Below are 20,478 nucleotides of genomic sequence, written 5' to 3'. Positions count from 1 at the left end.
CACCCCAAGGAAACGAGGGGATGAGTCATGGGGATTTAGTCCAGAGAAGTGTGTTCTACCTGATGGGAAGAGCCTAATCATTGGAAAAGTCCCTGATGCTAAGAAAGACTGAGGCCAGGAGGGAAAGGGGGGGACCAGAGGATGAGATGGTTGGATGGCATCACTGACTCAATGGACATGAGATTAAGCAAGCTCTGGGAGATGGTGAAGGACAGGGAAGACTGGTGTGCTATAGTCCGTGGTCTCAAAGAGTCAGACATGACTGAGTGACTGAACAACAGTGTATTCCAGGCCACAGCAGCAGCCAAAACAGAATTGTGCAGAGCAACGGTAAGAAGGCGGCGGCTCCCTGCCTTCCCACCACACGAGGTTGGCTCCACATGCCAAGGGTCAACTGAGCCAGTCTGTGGTCAAGACCACTGGTGGCCAGTGGTCAGCGGACACAGCGTGAGGTGGCTCTGGACCTCAGGTTGCCAGACTTGGCAAATAAAAATGCAGGAGGCAAAGTATCGCCTGAGATACACTAAAAAATGATTCCGATTTATCAGAAATTCAGATTTAACTGGGAACTCTGTATTTCATCATCAGTCCTACCTTGGTCTGGATTGTGGACAGGTGGGCCTTAAAGCAGCAAAGGAGATTCAAAAGGCACAGCCGGTATGTCTTGCCACAGCGTCTGCCCTGAGTCCTGGGCAGGCCATGGGGAGCCACACGGGGAACTGAGTGGGAGCAGAGAGGCTGGTTTGCAGTTGGGAAGAGTTACATGGGTGGGAAAAGGGGTTTGAAGTCACCTTACCTATACCTAAGGTATCTGCCTAGAGGCAGGGAGGTATCCAGGCTTCGGTGATGTCTGGGCTTGAGTGCCAAGGCCTGAAACAGGACAGTGGCTGGAAGTGACAAGAAAGAGGGGAGATGGATTCAAGAGGCACTTAGGATGCTGGTTAGAATGAGCCAAGTGTGGCTCTGGCATTGTGGTCTGGAGGCTGGGTGGATGGTTGTGAGGAGCACTGGGCTGGGGCCTGTCTAGTGGGAGGGCATAGGGTGGAACACGGGCAGAACCCGAGAGGGCCTGAGTTGCAAGGGGTCCAGGTTGGTCCTGCCATGTCTGAGTAGGTCTCCTGGAGAAGGTGTCCAGCAGGCAGGTAGAGGTATCACTCTGGAGCCCAAAAGGAATGGGGGCCTCACCTGCCCACACAGGGCCACGGAAGAATGGGTATGAAGAGATCCAAATAGAGGGCAAGAAGCTGGGACACACCAGCCGGAGGGATGGCAGGGGGCGCAGTGAGCTCAGGAAGGTGACTGGGAAGGTAGAGGGCGTCCAGGCCAGGGTTTGGAAGGAAGGTGTCGTGGATGGGAGGGAATGGGGCAGAGAGAACCTGAGACGTGACCGTGGATTCGGTTAGGAGGAAGGCGTTGGTGATTAACGGGGTGCAATTCAGATGGGAGGGGTTCAGTGGAGGCAGCAGATGCCAGATCATTGATTCACTCATCCATTCATCAATTCATTCATTGTTTCAGACTTGGAGCAAAGAGGAAAATGGCCTTCGGGGGGCTAGGCTGGAAGGGTGGGAGGGGCGTGGCCAGGGGACCGCGGCCAGGGTGCAGTGAAGAGGTGAGCGGCCCAGAGGAGCAGAAGGTTCCATGGGAGACAAGGCAGGGACTCTTCGGGGCAGTGTCCAGAAGCAGCTTGGACAGTGGGGAAATGAGGGAGGGGCAAGCCATCCTGGAGGGCTGCACAGAGGTGGCGTACTCTGGAAAGAGTCAAGTTCTGAGCAGGTGGGAGGTGGAAAGAAACTCCCTAAGGTGAACCATGGCCTGGGGGACCTGGCTCCATGGCAAGGTCTGGTGTGGTGGGGACAGGATGCTGGGGAATAGGAGGCGTGAGTGACCCACATGGGAGCTCTGTGCCAAAGGCAGCAGAGACGGGCTTCAGAAGTCCCAGGGTCCCCATCTGTCCCTTACCCTGCCTGATTCGTCCTGTCCCCCAACCTTTAGCATCTCTATGCTTTCCATCCTTCCCCCGTCAGAATCCACTCCCAGAAAACAACCCGAAGGCCTTCCCTCTGAGGCCCCGACCACAGAGCCACCTTCCTCCCCTGCGCTCTGGTGAGTAGGCGAGCACGCTTTCAGCCAGCAGGGTGGCAGCTGAGACGGTGGGATTTCAGGTGCAGGAGAGAGAGAGGAATCTCATCCCAGGCACGCAGGGCCAGCGACTACACTGGCACCAGGGGCCTGGCCTCGGTGTCATCCTGGGCCCTGCCACTCCTGGTGGCCCAATAATGACAGTCCAGGACTCACACCCGCCCCCACTCCAATCCCCAACTCCAGCCCCTACAGTAATATTTCCAAAGCAGAGCAACCAGAAGCAAGAGAGAAATCAAGACACTTCCCTTGCCTGCTCTGTCAACTCTGCACATTAAGGCACATCAGATAAGCCTCTTGTCTTGTATGTGGTCGAGGTGTCAGACGAGCCGGTTGCTGTCTGCTTCCCTCGGTGGTTCTAACCGTTCAGCTGGGCCTCCGGGAAACCTGGGGAGGGCGTGGGCAGAGGCCGCTCACTCCTGGAGCCCGGGCTGGGATGGATTCTTCGGTTCCATTGCAGCCCCAGGGGAGGCAAAATGCGTGGTCCTCTCCTGCTCTACCATCTCCCACGGCTCCCTAGGGCCCACCGTAACATCTGCCCACTCCTCAGCCTGGAGTCTGAGGCCTTCCAGGTAACCTTCTAGCTGCTTCTAATTATGTATCTTGCACTAATCAGGATAGGGTATGCTTTGCACCTAAAAAATTCAGACCATTGTTCACGGGGCTTTTTCCCTCTGGAAGTACTCCCTTCCTTCTGCCACTGTCTAAATCCTGCTCACCCTTCATGACCCGGCCTTAGTGCCCCTCCCGCAAGAAGCCTCCATTCTTCTGTGCTTCTTGTAGCCAAGATGTTAGCTTCTGCTTCTGGTGCCCCCTGAGTGTCTGGCACCATGTGGTGTAGAGCATGGGCATCAGTGAAGGCATTCACTGGATTTCCTACCCTTTCAGGTTTTGCTCACATATATTAGGCACCTACTACATGCAGCCTTAGAATTCACAGAACCAACCTCCTGAAAGTTACATAATGGTGTGGTGATGTCAGTACTACTGCCACCATTTCCATGCTAGGAAACTGGGGTTCAGAGAGGCTAAGGGACACCCCCCGAGTCACACGCCAGGAAGTGTCAGCGTCGAGACCATGCTGAGGCCTTCCTGAGTGCACAATCTGGGTGTTTCTACTCCACACTTTATCTTTCCAGCTGGAACATCTTCCATCAAATAGTGTTTTGGAAGAAGCAGAGAGGAGTGATCAGATTGTTTTCACACTGACTTTCATTTCAACCTACTCTTTCTTCTTTCTTATGTCTTTTCTTACAACAAAAGATATTTGTGCTCAGCTCTGACACTTAATCCAGGGCTCTTTCTAGAACACTCTATTGCCTCTGTTTCAGGTGGAACCCCTGAGCTAGAAAAAGACAGAAAGGTCACCTGGTCCATTCCCCTGCTTCTAGTCAGAACTCCCTTGGTTATTACAACTGAAAGTGAAACTCGCTCAGTTGAGTCCGATTCTTTGCGACCCCATGGACTATACAGTCCATGGAATTCTCAAGGCCAAAATACTAGCGTGGGTAGCCTTTCCCTTCTCCAGGGGATCTTCCAAACCCAGGGATTGAAGCCAGGTCTCCCGCATTGCAGGCAGATTCTTTACCAACTGAGCCACAAGGGAAGCCCAAGAACAATGGAGTGGGTAGCCTATCCCTTCTCCAGCGGATCTTCTCAACCCAGGAATCGAATCAGGGTCTCCTGCTTTGCAGACAGATTCTTACAGCTGAGCTACTAGGGAAGCCCTGTTGCTACTGACAGGAACCCAACTGGTTAATATTGTGTGCCAACTTGGTGAGGTGCTAGTACCCAGATATTTGATCAAGCACCACTCTAAATGTTGCTGGGAAGGTATTTTTAGATAAGCTTAACATTTAAATCTTTGAGTAAAGTAGATTGTCCTCCCTAATGTGGGTGGGCCGCATCCAATCAGTGGATGGCCTTAAGAGAAAAAAAGACTGACTTCCCTGGAGAAGGAGGTCAGCAGATAGACCTCCAGACTGGGACTGCCACGTCAGCTCTCCCACAGGTCTTCCTCTGCAAACTGTGGACGTTCTAGGCTCACCAGAGTGGACCTCTTCCTTAGACTTTCTCTCTCTGTTCTGCTTTCCTCTGTGCTGACTTCTTTCTTGAGCAGGCTCTCCTCATGGGGCACAAAGAAAGCTGCCTTATGTTCTAAGTTATTGTCTAAGCTTAGCAAACCATAGAAAGGGAGGGCTGCTTTTCAAATAATTCCAGCAGAAGTTCTGGGGTTGCCACTCAGTGGCCTGCTTAGGTCACGTGACTTGTCCTGAGCCAACTGCTGAGACTCTGGCCAGGGAACCAGGTAACCCTCCTTTCTGTGGTCTGACGATGACGCCTACATGTTTGTTGGTTCACTGCCTTGAGGTACATCCAGGGGATGGAATCACTCTGAACTGGAAACTGCAGACTTGAAGAAAAAGCACATGGATGTGACAAAGCCCAGGGTTTCGTCTGAACAGCTTTGGGGGTGGAGTCAGGCTTTGAATCGTCCCCTGGGAACCAGTTTGGCTGAAACTGAAATCTCCAGGGAACTGGCTCATGATGCTTCCCTACCCTCCATGGAACTCGGGAGACTTTAGTGCCTGCCTCTGCCCAACACTTGAGGCAGTTCTATACCATTTGCAAATGGTTACATGCCTCTAGTGACAGGGAATTCATTACCTATTAAGGCAGCCCATGGCATTTTTGGCTAGTTCTGACTAGGTGAAACTTCCCTTTTACGTTGAGCTGGAATCTGCTCACTCAGTAGCCACAGTTCTGCCCTCTCCCATTCTGTCTCCCACCCCGCTGTCCCTTTCTGCCCAGTCCAGCTCTATGCTAACCCCTCACCCACACCAAAGTCTCCAGCCTCTAAGCCAGCTCTCCTATCAGCTGTTCCACAGATGCCGAGCCATGAATACTACTCGCGTTATCTCATGCCCTTGTCCCTGAGGCGGGCACTCGCATTGTGAGCCTTGAGATGTGAAGAGGTTTCTTAAGGTCACCCAACCGATACAGGACAGAGTAGGAAGCCTGCTCTGACTCTAAATCCCGTGGGCTTTTTTGCCACCAGGTTAATCTGCCTTCAACAGTTCCTCAGACGATATGGTTTCAAGAAACCCCTGCTATCCTTGAAACTTTCTTCTGATTGTGGTTCAGTAGATAAAAGCTTCTCACAGTGGGATGGCCAGGACTGAGCTGAGTTGGTAAGGACTTCTATGGTTCCATATTATGGAAATTTCTCTCAGACTGGTCTAATGATTGGCTCATAACTGAAAATTCCAAAGGGCTATGGCTTCAGGCATGGCTGGATCCAGAGGCTCAAGCAGCATTATCAGGATAAGGTCTCTCTCCTTCTTCTTCTGCAGCTCCCCATAATGCTATCCTCGGTCTTGGCCCAATTTTCAGGCACCATTTCCTCTTAGTTTCTGTGGCCTTCAGTAGCCAAAAATTTACATTTCTTCAGTTTAGCAGTCCCAGGAAATGAGCTCTGCTTTCCATGCTGCTACTGCTAAGTCGCTTCAGTCGTGTCCGACTCTGTGAAACCCCATAGATGGCAGCCCACCAGGCTCCCCCGTCCCTCAGATTCTCCAGGCAAGAACACTGGAATGGGTTGCCATTTCCTTCTTCAATGCATGAAAGTGAAAAGTGAAAGTGAAGCCATGTCCGAGTCCTAGCGATCCCGTGGACTGCAGCCTACCTGGCTCCTCCATCCATGGGACCTTCCCGGCAAGAGTACTGCAGTGGGTTGCCATTGCCTTCTCTGTCCAGTTGCCATCTCAGCCTTTCCATAGATCTAGGCAAATCGCAGGACAGGGTCTCATTGGCCTGGTTTGGATCATGTGCTCACCTTTAAACCAAGGGCTAGATGCATTTGGATTCAGGGCTCTCACTGGCCAGGCCCAGAGAAGTCAGAGAGATAATAAACCACTTCAGGGCTCTCACTGGCCAGGCCCAGAGAAGTCAGAGAGATAATAAACCACAAAGCATAAACAAAGATGGAATATGTCGGACAGCAAAGAGCACGAAGAAGCAAACAGTATGCAAGATAAGAGGACTGAAAGTTACGTGGTGTCAGGAAAGGCCTCTCTGACAAGGGGACATTTGAGGACAGGCCTCAATGAAATGAGTGAGTGAGCCACACTGTGACCTGGAGGAAGAACATTCCAGGCAGAGGAACAGCACATGCAAAGGTCCTGAGGTGAGAGCAGGCTTGGCGTGCTCCCAGGAGAAGTGCAGGAACTGGTGTGAACCGAGTGGGTGAGTGAGGGGAGAGGAGGAGTCTGAAAGTAACACAGGCCAGGCTCGTAGGGCCTGAAGCCCATGAGAAGGATTTTTTCTCATCTTTCCAGGGTGGTGGGGGCCATTGGAGGATCTTGAGCAGAGGAGTGGCCTGATCTCACTTGTAACCAGATGATGCAGAACCACAAGGAGGGAACAGGAAGGACGGGTGGTTCCTCACAAGAAAATCCAGATAGCGTTTTCAAAGGAAGACAGGACAGATGCTGGGGGTGCCCCAAACACGGTGTCCACTGCAGCTGCCTAGCTCTGCAGAGGAAGGCTGGCTCATGGAACAGGGCTGTCTGGAAGGCAGCGCTGGTGTTAGGGACCGGGGTCTCTGGGGACCCTCCTCCCCGCTCCTCCTCGCTTTAGGCTGTCAGTCCTTGGAAACGGTCCTACCCTATGAATCAAAAAGGTCCTGTCTCAGGCATTCAAGGGCCTGGCTTCTCTTTCCTGCTCTCCTCCCTGTCTTGCTTCTCCAGCCACTCAGGCTCCTCACTGCTTCTGAGCATGCTTCACCCAATCCAGCCTCTGGGCCTTTGCTCATGCCATTTCCTCTTCCTGGAATGACCGCCTGACCATCTGCATGTGTCGCGATCCAGCCAGCCTGCAAAGGGGACCACGACTCACTAAAATGGGCCACTTGTGGGCCTGTCTCCCCGACTTGCCCACAAGCTCCAGGAGGGAGGGGGGAACATGTTCTCCTGTGTCCTCATCACTTCAGCTGGGCAGGTGGGCAGGAAGTGCTGGCTGAATAATGAATGATGAACAAATGAATTATACTCGAATGATGAAAGGCGGAATGAGGAACAGAGGGAGGAAGGGAGGACAGCCCAGTTCAAATGTGATCTTCCTCGGGAGCCTCCCCTGATTTCCATGTTTCAAAGCCACATGTCAGTATTTCTGAGCATCAGTCATTTTGGGATATGCCACCTCATCTCTCCTTTCTGTGATTCTAGGAAATACATCTTCATCTCCATCTTTTCCTCTAGCCTCCCCATTCCCTTCCCACGCCCTTCCTGGCATGTGGGGCCTACAAAGGGCTTAATACCTACTGAATTAAAATGACTAAAGGCCTGAGAAACATACCAATGTCCTCTCCTACCCAGAAGAGTACTTTTCTACTGAATGACAGGAAGGTTTAAATCCATCTTCCTCTAGCAGGGGAATCTCAGACGTGAAGGGCAAGCAAAGAGGGTGAAGAGAAACAGGGTTCCAAGTTCTCCAAGGGAAGAAGGGAGCATATGCTAGGTGTCTGCTGTGCGCAGGTGCTTCACACAGACTCTTAGTTTATTTTCCCAACACCCCTGGGAGGTGGGTATCAGTCTTCTAATTGCACAGGAAGAGAAAGAGGATTAGATAGTGACAAGACCACAGACACACAGCTGTTAAGAGACATGGATGGAATTGGACTCCAGGCAGTGGTGTTCTGGCTTTCAAAAAAAAAAGAAAGAAAGAAAGCCTTGATTTGTGGCCAACTTCTACGGTGTAACTCCCACCAAGGTCAATTTCAAGTTACGAACAACTGACCTACAAAATTCCCAAGGGTTTCACAGTTGTCTCCTGCAAGCTCACAGCAACCAGCACCAGCTGGCTCCAGTGCAGTCTAAAGGTCTGTCTTACCCCCAGATGAGGCCCCCTTCCACTGCCCTGGATGAGTGGGTGGTGGGAGCATAGGCCGGTGGAGCTGAGATGTGGGTGAGGGTGGCCCTGGAGGCGGGGGTAGGGCTCCTCCCCAGGCTCAGATTTCCCCTGTGCTTCTCTCAGCCCCACTGGCTTCCTTCGCTACTCTGTTTCTCTCCATCACCTGCTGGTGCCATCTGCTGCTTTCCCATGGTGGGCTCCTCCCAGAAGCCCCCTCGGCTCCATCTCTCTTGCCTTCTGATTCTTGGTCCTTCTGACACATTTCCCCTCCCATTTCTACCTGCAGGTTTCTCTCTCTCTCTCTCTCCTTCTCTTGACTCTCCCTCCCTCTCAGGAAACTTTTCAAAGTCGGCTTAAAAAAACAACACAGCGACTCACTTTACAGGTTTTTTTCCCCTGTTCTTGAGAACAGGACGTGAGAAGGCCAGGTTGAATTTCCTGTGTGAAATGATGTGTGGGCTTTCTGAGCAAAACAAGGGTCAGGCTGTGGTCCTGGAGGAGCTGATGCCAAGGTCACCGGGAATCAGGCCTCAGATAGAGCAGCCCATGGGGCACCCAGGCCACTCCCATCCTTTTGGAAGATACATTTATGGGACATGTGCTGGGAGAGAGCTGGGGTGGGCAGGGAACATTCCACTGCACACCACTGTTATGCCCCATTTATCCAGGTCCTCACCACAGAGCAAGAAGGGGCCCTGGCCAGTCCAGACTCTATTCAGCTCTTTCTGGTGTGGGTGTGACTTGAGGCACACAACACTCTGCATCTCCAAGCCTCAGTGTCCTCATCTGTAAAATGGGGATGACTCTTGCCAGTGAGAGGCTAAATGGAGGTCATATACCCAGAAAAATGCCTGGCAAGTAGGTGGTGCTGAGGTAACATTAGTTATTTTGTCCAATGGGGAGGAAGCGGAAGGGAGGTGTTCTCTGTAGATACTAACTGAAATCTCCACCCTGTATATGGCAAAACCACGGTTAATTGAAATTCTCTTGAAACCCCTAATAATTGGCTGTAGGACCTTAGGCAGGTTACTTAACCTACTCACACCTTAATTTCCTAATCTGTAAAGTGGAGTTTATGACAGGACCTACCACATAGGAATATTACATAGGTTAAACGAGTTGATACATGAAAAATGTTTAAAGCCATGCCCAGCATATAGTAAGTGCTTAATTAATGCAAGCTATCATTACCGTTGATTTTTACATTCCTAACAGCCATTTGATAGGAGAACATTGTGACGCTTCTCAGTTAAATTTGAGGAGGCCCCTGATAGAGACGAGCTCCATATATTTTCCTCCCAGGCATCCGCCTTCAGAGGCTCTTAATGACTCAGCGCTGCCCCAGTGTCCTCACTTGCTACATGGGGTGCCCACCCCCGTGGGCAGTGCTTGGAAATGATGGCGGTATTACTCTTTTTCTTCCTGGTTGCTCAGATTCCACGAGCTCCGGACGTGAGAGGCTAACCTCTCCGTGCCATATCACCACCTGCGGTCCAGCTCCTGCCGTTCTGATGGCCACACCCTCATCTCTGGGGCCAACACGTGACCCAGACCTGGCCACTCAGAGATTTTCTGATTGGTTTGTGGCTGGGCATGTGACCCAAGATGGGCCAATGAGAGCCCAACCCTGAGTTCAGGCAGAGTTGGCTCTTGTCATGTGACCGGCACTGTCCCAAGCAAGCTTGGGCATGCTCTCCTTGCCTCTTCTCAGGATTTTTCTACTCATTTTACAGATGTCTGGTGCTGGTTTTGCAGCTGACTCACTCTGTGATCTTGGAGAAGGTCCTCATTTATTTACTAAACCATTAATTGTCAAGTGCTGGGAAATAAAACTGCTAACATTTACTGAGCCCTGGCTTGCTGCTCTGAATGCTTCACAGCTGAGAAAAATGCTATTATTTCCATTTTACAGGTAGGAAAACTGAGTCACCAAAAGCTCAAACAGCCAATTTGTGGAGAGCTGCGATATGAGCTCAGGTGTCTGATTCGTGGTCCACGTGCTTAAACTACTCACTGTAGCACCTGTGCTGAGCCAGGGGGAGTTTGTCTGTCTTTGCAAGGGTAATGGCTCTTGGACCCTCTCTCTAGTTTCCTGGTTGGTTCTGGTTTCGAGGAGGCAGAATAGGCCATGTCCCAGATCTGGGAATCCCAGTTCTGACCTCACTCACCTGTGACCCTGAGGTCTTGGCTCCTCTCTGAGCCTCACTTTTCCTCTATCAATGAGATGCATTCTCAAAGAAGTTGCTCCACATGCTTTCCAGCTTCTGGGCTCTTAGCACCTCTCTGCCTCCTGCCCCATGTGGTCCATTCTTCCCATCCCCAAACCCTGTTCGCTCCTCTGGGAACTCACTCTGAGAAACAGTGGGTTGTGTATGCATATATTTCCCGGCCTCTCTCCCTTAATGTCCCGGGCCTCTCCCCAGACAGCTGGGGCAGATGGGATTCCAAGTTCTTGGGTTGGTATAGCTCCACTGCCCACCCGCCACGCAAACCTGTCTGGCCTGGCAAGGACAGGGCTATTTTCTCTTGATCTGTGCTATGAGCGCAGGGAAAACAGCTGTTATTTTCCAAATCTGAAATCGATCGGACTCAGCCGAGCAGATGAGGGCAGAGGGTTTGGAGGCAGGAAGTAATTTCCCTTGACTTTTGGAAACACTTTGCTTGGAGGTCAACTGGCGTGGGCAGACTGCAGAGCGTGCTGGGAAGCCCCAGCCTGTAAGGACGGAGACAGCCCAGGAGACACCTTCCAGGTTCAAGGATAACCTTGATACATTTTTGGTGCTTCAGCTCATTGCTGTTCCGCTGTAGCCCTAGATTTTGAACCTGAAAAATAGCCTGGTGGTCTGTGTTTGACAGCTCTGGCCCGGGATCATCAATCTGGTTCTAGCCCTTGCTCTGACATTGACCTACTGTGTAGCCTTGGGCAAGTTTCTGTCCCTCTCTGGGCCTCAGTTTCCCAGGGGCCAAAGGAGAAGTTCAGATCGATCGTCAGTAAGGACGGTCAGCTCTGTTCTCCCTGATGGTGGTGACAACATTCCCTGGTGTCTGGGCACTGCACTAGCCAGGGAAGGGGCCCATGAAGTGGGCATGGTCCTTGCCAGTGCATAGCTGGTCCACTTCACAGCCTGACCCTTGCCATCCCAGTGTCAATTACTCTTTCCTTTTCCCCACTCCTACCTTCTGGCAAGTTCCCTTCAAAAGGCCTCATGATAGTTAGCCCCACCTCCCAACCCACCCCATCCCCCGGGCCTGTACCTGTCTCCCAAGGTGTAGCTTCCCCTGCGGTCAGGGAGTAGGCCCTGGGTCTTTGCCTCTCTACAGGGGTGGGGCTGACCCCCAGGAAGGGGACCTCAGGAGCTGAGCCTGCAGACAGGGTCCTTATGATAGCTTCCAGAGCTGGGCTCCTGTATTTGCTGGGCAAGGAACACTGGGCTGAGGGTCTAAGCCTGGACACACCCTGGTTTCTGGCTTGCAGTGCCCACATCTGCAGAAGGGGTGCACGGAGCTGGGGGCAGCGCTGAGGCCCCTCCAGGCTGATCTCTCGTGCGGCTCTCTCTGTTCTCTGCTCATTTTCTTGACTCTCCTCCCGTCCCTCCTTTCTCCCTTCCCTGCCGCCGCTCCACTCCTCCTGCATCCCACCTGCAGCATCTTCATGGCCTCCTGACCCAGACTAGCCCTTCTGTCCCCCTGTTTCACTCTGTCCTTTAAGGTGGATCTTCAAAAACATGTGTCTGATCAGACCCTATCCTTCTCCCTGGCTCCTCACTGCCCAAGACGTAGAAGTCCAATCAGCGGCGCTATGCTCTCTTCCCAGCCCTCCCTTCTGTTCTCATCCATCCCCCACCCCCCGACACACACTCCCCACCATGCCCCCAGCTCTCTAGCCATGATACACTGATCCTGCTTCCCAGGTAGGGCTTTCCCACCTCTGGGCATTTGTTCTTTCCCTTCCCTCCCTTCTCCTTCTGTCCACCCTATTGTTCTTCAGGACCCGTACATAGGTCGTGTCAGCCGTGGTACCCACTATTCAGAAACCCCGTGGCTCTGGCTACAGCCTCTCCCATGTTGCAGGTCTGCATCAAATTTGAGGTGGCCTTCACAACAGGGGATTTTGAACTATGGTATTGGAGAAGACTCTTGAGAGTCCCTTGGACTGCAAGGAGATCCGACCACTCCATCCTAAAGGAAATCAGTCCTGAATATTCACTGGAAAGACTGATGCTGAAGCTCCAATACTTTGGTCACCTGATGTGAAGAACTGACTCATTTGAAAAGACCCTGATGCTGGGAAAGATTGAAGGCAGGAGGAGAAGGGGACAAGAGAGGATGAGAAGGTTGGATAGCATCACTGATGCTAAGGACATGAGTTTGAGCAAGCTCTGGGAGTCAGTGAAGGACAGGGAAGCCTGGCGTGCTGCAATCTGTGGGGTCACAAAGAGTCAGACACGACTGAGCGACTGAACTGAACTGAACTCACAACAGGGGACCCCTCCATGTTATAGATGCTGCCTCCCAAATTCTGGGAGACCATGAGGGCCCTGAAGACAGGACCTAGTCTCTTCTCATCCTGTTGTCAGGGACTTGTTTAATTCCGAAGAAAAGTCGCTTCCTCTTCTTTTTTTTTAAACTTAATGCATTTATCTCTGGGTGGCTGGGTCTTCACTGCTATGCAGCTTTTCTCTAGTTGCGGCGAGCGGGGCTTCTCTAGTTGTGGCGAGCAGGCTTCATTTGCGGAGCGTGGGCTCCAGGGTGCACAGGCTTCAGGAGCTGCAGCACGTGGGCTCAGCTGTTGTGACTTCGGGCTTTAGAGCACAGGCTCAACCATTGTGGTGCACAGACTCAGCGCTCCGCAGCACATGGGATCCTCCCAGACCAGGGGTCGAACCCATGTCTCCTGCATTGGCAGGCGGATTACTTACCACTGAGCCACCAGAGAAGCCTGAAGAGTAGCTTCTTTATAGCAACTTGTTGGATAGAACTGGGCTGGGGTACCCTTTGGAGGGAGCGCATGGTTAGTCTTTTTGGACCTGGATGGGTTAAACAGGAATGAGGTGGATTGGGAGGATTTATCCTAAACTAGTTGAATTAAGTTGAGTTAGGTGTGCTAGTCAGGCTGGGTGAGCCGGGTTATCTGGGCCTAGTTGGAATAAACTGAGTTAATTGGATCGGGCCAGTTAATAGAGTGGGATTGGTTTCACTGGACTGGACTGGTTTGGGGAAATGGCTGTTTAGTTGAATTGTGTTGGATTACTTGGGATTGAGAGACCTGAGGTGGCTTGGGATGGGTAAACTGAGTTGGTTTAAGCTAGTTGAGCTGGGCTATTGGCTTGGCTTTGCTTGGGCCAGTTCATTTGGGTTGGGTAAGTTGGGTTGGTTTGGGCTGATTTAGTTGGATTTGGCTGGTTAGTTGGATTCAGCTAGGCTAGCTATATTGGGCTACTGAGTTGAGTCTTACTCAGTTGTGGTTGCTAAAACAGAATGCCATAGACTGGATGGTTTAAACAACAAACATTTATTTCTTATAGGTCTGAGGCTGGAAGCCTAAGATCAAGGTGCCAGCAAGGTTAGGTTCTTAGAATGGCCCTCTTCCTGGTTTACAACTGGGCATTTTCTTTTTATATCCTCACAAGGTAGAGAGAAAGCCCTGCTCTCTTCATCCCTTTATAAGGATGAGGGCACCACATTCATGACCTAATTACCTCCAAAGGCCCTACCTCCAAATACCACCATGTTGGGGATTTAGGCATTGACATATGAATTTAGAGGGGACAAAAACATTCAGTCCATAACAAGTTGAATTGGTTGACTTGGGATGGGTGGGTTGAGTTGGGCTAACTCATTGAATAAACTGGATTATGTGGGTGGGGCAGGGCTACTTGAGTTGGTCTGGTTGACAGAATTAGGCTTGGTTACATGGGCTGAACTCATTACTTGGCTTGGGTTAGTCGGTTGGGTGATTGGTTTGGGTTGGTGCAGGCAAGGTTAGTTGGGTAAAGCTAGTGGGATGGGATGGGTCACTTGGGTTTCTAGAACTGGGCTGGCTTAGATAGGTTGGGTTGCTTGGCTTGTCTGGCTTGGGCTAGACTGGCAAGGTGGGCTGGGTTATAGGCTGCCCTGGTCTGGCTGGGGTCCCAGCTGGCTGGGGTCTAGCCACAGTGCTCTGGGTTCTGCTCAGTCTCCAGCTCTGAGCCAGCACGGCTGGGGTTGGGGGTGGGGGTGGGGGGCGCCTTGGCCACAAATAGCTGTGGGGAACACAAACAGTTTGGTCTTCAAAGACCTCAGTGGTGGCGGCTGTAACTTTCCACACGGCCCTGACAAGCACGCCTCTAGGCCTCGTGTTCAGGCCCAGCTGCTGCTTCCTCTGTGAGCAAACCGCAGCGTGGGGGGCAGGAGAGGTGGGGAGCAGAGGGGCTCCGAGCCCCACCTTCCCAGGCGTCCCCCAGCTTACACGCTAGGTGCTCTCTACCAGGGAGCTGGAGATTGACCCCATGGCGGGGAGCATCTCCTCACTATATGGGGCGCACACACTGTGTGCCAGGCCCTGGCAGAGGAGGGTGAGACCAAGACAGACCTCAGGGAGGCAGGAGCCTTGGTTGATGATGGTTAACTCACCAGGCAGGGGTGATGATTAAACTACGGGCCTGGGAGGGCTCAGGGTGCCTGGAACTGGTTCCTACATGGCTGTGGTGGGAATTGGGCTGGAGTTCATTCATTCATTCATAAAAGAGAAAAAAAACAGCAAACTATTTCTTGAGCACTATGTGCAAAGCCCTGGTGGGCAGGAGTCAAAGGGAGGAGTGTTGGTGATAGCTATGAAGACAAACTGGCTTCCCGAAGGGCTGAGCGACCCTGCGGACCCCTGTTTTCCCACTCCCCCTGCTCCATCCCTGCTCCACCCTCTGTTCTCCTTTGAACACACCCACCGTGAACAGCTCAGAGCCCTCCCACATCCCAGCAAGATATGCCTGTGGGCAGACAGATGCACGAGGGCTACCAAACCCAGACACCCAGACAGCAGGCCTGGCGCTCAGCGCCCGCTAACCACCCTGCCCCCCAACTGATTCTCCGCCTCTGGCCATTCACCCCACTTCCCACTCGTGCCAGCCGAGCTGACCCTCCCCTGGTCCCTTGGGAAGGCAGAGCATCTAAACAGCAGAGCATCTTGGGGCCTCAGAGATTGTCAGATCGAGAGACGAGGAAACCGGGGCCCAGAGTCGGGGAGTGCCTTGCCTGAAACACACAGCACATGAGACGCAAACGAGGGCCCTCGTCCAGATGTCCCGATTCCCCACGCCAGGAGCAGCCACGTGGCCCAGTGGAAAGTCCATGTGTTTGCGATTCAGGCAGCCCTAGACGTGCTGTTTGTTGCTGTGTGGCCTTGGGGAAGTGCCTTCGCCTCTCAGCCTCTCCTCTCCTCAAAGGTGATGGTTCTCAGGCCCCGGGGGACTCTGCTCCTGGTGGGTGGCGAGGGGGGGCGGGGGATGTCTGGAAATGTCTAGAGACGTTTTTGGGTGTCACAGCTAGGGGGTCACAATGAGTGGACAGGAGCCAGGGATGCTTATAAACATCCCTCAGGGAGCAGGACAGCCCCTCCCAGTGAAAAAGAGCTGGTCGCAAAGACTGGTAGTGCTGACGCCAAGTAGCTCTGCTCCAGGGTGACCAACTGTCTCAGTCTGCTTCCCAGGCTCCGTCCTGCAGCCTTCACTCCATCATTTCTGGGCTCTGCGCCTGGCCTGTCCTCCCAAGGTGCCCAGGTCCCGCTCCCCCATGAAGCCTCTCTGACGGGTCCCTCCCGAGAGAACTGTCCCTCCTCAGGCTCACCACCCTATCGTCTGTCCGGCACAGCAGAGCACTGCCCCTCAGGTTAGTTGTTGTGTGCTCTGAGGGCTCCGGGTTTCTCTTCTTTGCAGGCACCTCAACTCATTGCCCTGGATTTAACTGATTCCCTGCTCATGTTAAGAGAGAGTGCCCCAAATTCAGGGCCTCCGTTGGGTGTATGTCTGCACCCCCTGTCCAGCTCAGGGCCTGGCACAGAGGGGATAAATGTCCACTGGAGACGTTCCACCAGGTGCCAGGCTCCACCGTCTGCATGTCCTGGAGGCTTGCCTTCTTTCCCCGTCATCCATTTCCTCCATCACGCCCAGCACGGCACTGGGACCAACCAGTCCAGACCTAGGTTTTCTCAGCCTTGAGAAATGTCAGGATGGAGGTCATAAGGTGTCAAGAGGTTCTCAGCACACCAAGGGAAAAGGCTGATTACAGAACAGTTATGTGGGTGTGAGCTCATCTCAGTTAGTTATGTTCATATGAAGGACATGTTTTCTCGATGTAACAATGCACTTTGGCTCTTGAGGGTGACATCGGCAGGGCCTGGCCACTTCCCTGCTTCCCTAGGTGTAAACTTGGGCAAGTTTTTCCACTTCTCTGGGCCTCAGTTTCCACATCTGTAAAGTGGGTGTAAGAGTGTCTCCCTCCCTGGGGAGTCAGGAGGCATCCATGAGCTAACTCTGTGAAGGGTCTGTACACAGTCAGTGCCCAGTGGGTGTCATACTCTGTTATCACAGCTCTGAGGACGTGCTTGGGGTGCAAACTCCCCCCACTTTTCTTTTCCATCCTGCCCTTCCCTGCAGGCCCTCCCCAACAACAGACAGAGGCCCGTACATCCCAGCAGAAACCCGGCTCTGAGCCCTTGTGGTCCCTGGATCAGGACAGGGCCATGGGCTTGTCTTCCAGCCCCTTGAAGAGGCCACACAAGATCCCAGAGCATCCGCCCTGGTTCTCCTACCCTGCACCCGGCGATGGCCGCTGCCTGCCGTGCCCACGCGGAGACAAGGCCAGCCTCTCCGCAAAGGCTCTGACAGGACAGGGTGGGTTTATTTACTCCTTGCTGATGCTGGTTTCTCTGTCCCCAAGGTGCAGTCCTGCTGGTTGACCGTGTTTCCTGCCTGGGTTTTCCCTGCCCGGCCCATCTTCCATCCGCCCCACCCTGGACCCCTCTACCTTGGCCACAAGCTCTCCCTCCATGTCCCCTCCCTGGGCACCGGAAATCAGACTCAGGAGCCCTCGGGTTCTTCCTCAGCAGGAAGTTGGCACCCACGGGCAGCAGCCTCAGCCCAGGTCACCCTTTGGTCTGGGTTAGGACGGCCGCAGACTACACACCGGTTAGCCTGACGGGACATAGCAGAGCCACCCTCCTGCCAGGTCCAGCCAGGCAACTCGCTCTACAAAGAGATGCTCTCTGCCATTGTGAGAGATGAGCATCCTGAACTCAGCCTGGAGGCAGGGACCCGACTTCAGCTCCCTGACTTCTGGCTTGATGACTCAGGAAGAAACAGAGCCACACCCCACTCTGTGGTGAGCTGTCCTCCCAAACATGCTTTTTTTTTTTTTTTCCAAATTTCAGTCATTCCAGTAACAACTTCAAGACGTTTCTTACTCTAAACTCGTATTGCACATAATATTCCTTACTTCGTGTGTTTTAAAAAATGTATTCATTGTTTTTACTTTAATAGATTTAACCTCATCCTAAGAAATCTTGTCTGTGGAATCGCAGGTCTGATTAAGCAGAGACTTTGCCTGCAATGCAGGAGACCCAGGTTTGATCCTTGGGTTGGGAAGATCTCCTGGAGAAGGGAATGGCTACCCACTCCAGTATTTCTGGCCTGGAGAATTCCATGGACAGAGGAGCTTGGCGGGCTACAGTCCATGGGGTTGCAAAGAGTTGGACATGACTGAGCGACTAACACTTACACTTTCCACCCTAAAATACATGAAATACCGCGAAAATAGCAAATACTGGTTGGTGCACCTCTATAACACAGGCCTTGGAGAGCAATTAGGATGATTATCCCTAGGGAAGATCCCCGAGCGCCTCTCTTGTCAGACCCCTGAGATGGCACAGCCCAGCCCCTTCCAAGCCACCCTCAGCACCAGGAACACTGAAAGCTACTTAACGCCATGAGAGCGGATTGGGAGCCCAACTCCAGTCTGTCCAACCTGTGTGGGTACCCAGAGGAGTTACAGAGTCCAGCTTGGCTTAGCTCAGGAGGCAGGATGAAGAATAACAACCCCATGTACTAGCCCAGCACTTGACAGTTTGCAGAGCCCATTCTTAAATCCTAGGCTCACCGTGAGCAGCCCAAGGCCATGTAGCCACAAAGGACAGAGTGGAGATTGATGGTCTAGGTCACAGATTTTTTTTTTTTAATCATTTTTTTAACTTTGCTTTTGGCTGTGCTGGGTCTCTGTCACTGCGTGGGCTTTCCTCTGGTTGCAGCGGGCGGGGGCTACTCTTCACCACATTGCACAGGTTTCCTATGGCAGCGGCCTCTCTTGTTGCAGAACACAGGCTCCAGGGCACCGAGCTTCAGTAGTTGCGGCTCGCGGGCCCAAGGGTTGCGGTTCCCAGGCTCTAGAGCAGAGATTCAGTAGTTGTGGCACACGGGCTGAGTTGCCCTGCAGCATAGGGGATCCTCCTAGATCAGGGATCAAATTCAAGTCTCCTGCACTCGTGGGCAGATTCTTTACCCCTGAGCCAGCAGGGAAGCCCCAAAGTCACAGAATTTAGTCACTGGAAAGGCCTACGTGCTCTCTGGTCTCTGAGTTGTTTCTGGTGCTTGTTGATGGGCTCTGACTCCAGAGTGAGCCAGGAATTCCCTTTTCTATTCTCATTGGCACCTCTGATTCCCATCAGTCAGGTGCGGGGGTCTTTAACACTCTTGTTCTTGCCAGTCTCCCATCCAAACAGAGGGTCTCAGAGTCAGAGGCTTCCACACACCGTAGCATCCAGCTGGAGTTTCAGAACCTTTGTGGTAGACAGCTTTCTCAGAGGGTCCCCAAGATTCCTATCCATGCTGTGTGTACGCCCATCTCATTGAGTGTGAGCAGAATCTATGCATGTGAGCTCATCAAAGGAAGTTTCTCTTGGGTGGGCCTGGCCTAATCAGAGGAGACTTTCAAAGAAGGTAACTGCCAAGAAGTGACTTCTGCTGACCTGGGTGACAGCAAACAGCCACTGGTGAGCTGCATATGGGAGGCCACATGGCAAGGAACTGCAGGCGGCCTCCAGGAACTGAGGGCCGTCCCGGCTGACCATTAGCAAGAAAGCAGACAGCCCCACAGCTACGATGAACTGAGTTCTGCCACCACCAGTGTGTTTGAAAGAGGAGCCTGGGCCCCAGTTCTGCCAGCACCTTGGGCAGGGAAATCCAGCTAACCTGTGCCTGGGCTGTGACCTACAGGAACTGTGAGATAATAAGTGTTGGCTGAGTTGAGCTGATGTCTTTCTTAAACAGCAATGGGAAAGTAATGCAGTGTTTTTCCTTCCCTTAGATTCATGTTTGCAATTACTTTTGCGGTTGCAGTTTCCTTCTATTTATTTTTGATGCTGCTTTTCTGTTTAGTGTGGGGATATGTTTTTTCTAAATTTTTTAACAATTAAATTAAATTTTAAAAATTCAATGTGGCAGATTAGAAAGTAGCCTACATTCTTTGACACTCGTATCATCAAGAGGTGGGCTTTATGCCCCCCTCCTCTTGAATCTGGGTGGACCTGTGTCTGCTTCCATCGACAGAATCTGATGAAAGTGACATGATGAGACTTCAGGGTTAGGTCGCGAAAGGCCATGCAGTTTCTTCCTGCTTCTCTTGGGACCCTACTGCTTAACAAGTCGGCTTCAGTGGAACACATCTGACTATCTTGAGGTCACCATGCTAGGCCACATGGAGGTGCTCCAGTTGCCAGCATGGCTGAGCCCCCAGCATGGGGAGCCAGCTGTGGGAGGGAGCCCGCTTGGATGTCCAGTCCCATCAAGCCCTCAGATGAATGCAGCCCAGCCCACACTTGACTGCAGCTGCACCAGAGACCCCTAGCCAGAGATGCCCAGCCAAGCACTTCCTGACCACAACCTCATGAGCAAAAAAAAAAAAAAAAAAAAAAATCGCTGCTTTAAGCCATTGCATTTTAGGGTAATTTGTTATGCAGCAGTAGCAACTGGGGCAATTTGTGACACACTCACGTGGTTCCAAAATCAAACAGTACAAGATTGTCTGGGATCAGCTGTGGATGAGGCCAGCCAAGGGACTGGGGCTTTGATGAGATGCTGCCCAGCCCTTCCACCGCAGCCTCACCAGTGGTAGACATTTGCTGAGAACCTGCTGCCTGCTGAGTAGTCAGCAAAGGCAGGCTGTCAGCGGGGCATTTATGGACCTTATCATTTTTTAATAGCTGATGACTCAAACACTTAACACATACCAGACCCCCTTCTAAGTATTTGAGAGTGTTGAAATCTCAAACCCGGTGGATGCTATTACTATTACTTCCCCTTTCAAATAGGGAATCAGGCTCAGAGAGGTGAGATCACTTGCAGGAAAGTGGCAGAGGAAGGGCTGGAACCTAATCTTTTTGGAGCCCAGAGCCTGGATCTC

This window comes from Capricornis sumatraensis, chromosome 3, assembly GCF_032405125.1.
Source record: "Capricornis sumatraensis isolate serow.1 chromosome 3, serow.2, whole genome shotgun sequence".
NCBI classification, from domain to species: domain Eukaryota; kingdom Metazoa; phylum Chordata; class Mammalia; order Artiodactyla; family Bovidae; genus Capricornis; species Capricornis sumatraensis.
Note: the sequence above shows the minus strand (reverse complement) of the source record.